This window comes from Equus quagga, unplaced genomic scaffold (genome assembly GCF_021613505.1).
Source record: "Equus quagga isolate Etosha38 unplaced genomic scaffold, UCLA_HA_Equagga_1.0 220_RagTag, whole genome shotgun sequence".
Lineage (NCBI taxonomy): Eukaryota > Metazoa > Chordata > Mammalia > Perissodactyla > Equidae > Equus > Equus quagga.
The window spans coordinates 4,926,585-4,927,154 of record NW_025799647.1 but is presented as its reverse complement, the minus strand read 5'-3'; positions in this window follow the sequence as shown (position 1 = coordinate 4,927,154).

Sequence of the window (570 nt, the reverse complement as noted above, 5' to 3'; positions counted from 1 at the left end):
AGATCACATACAGATGTGATTAGCACAATGCCTGGTGCTCCCTAATGAAATGTGAGTTTCTATTATTCCAGTCTGGCATCTCGGGAGCCACTTGTACCTCACTTCCTGATGTGTAAAAACAGGGATAATAATATCTGAGTCCCCCCATGTCCCTCCCCTCTGCCCCTGGCTGTTGTAAGGGCCGAAGGGTTAATATCCTCAGGCGTTGAGGGCCTGGGCTGGGGGAGGAGCGCATAAATGGAGTATTGTTGTGCTGGTGAAAGATCTGGCTTTGTTCGTGTGTCTTCAGTATTTGACTTCCTGCAGTTCGTGTCCCCTGTGCTTAATTGCTGGAGATATTTGCATGTCCTGGGCAGTGTGGCAGTCACCTGTGGGGCTGTGGCCTGGGTCCTCACCTAAGGGGACCTGCTGAATCGGGGTGGGAAGCTGCATTTCCTCTGTTAGGGGCCCCCCAGAATTCAGGAATGAAAGCAATGCAGAAAGTATGACCCACACGCGGAACTGGTTCTGAATAGGACGTTTATTGAAGAGGTTCTGCAGGAGGCGGCGGGCGCTTTAATTCCCGAAGCT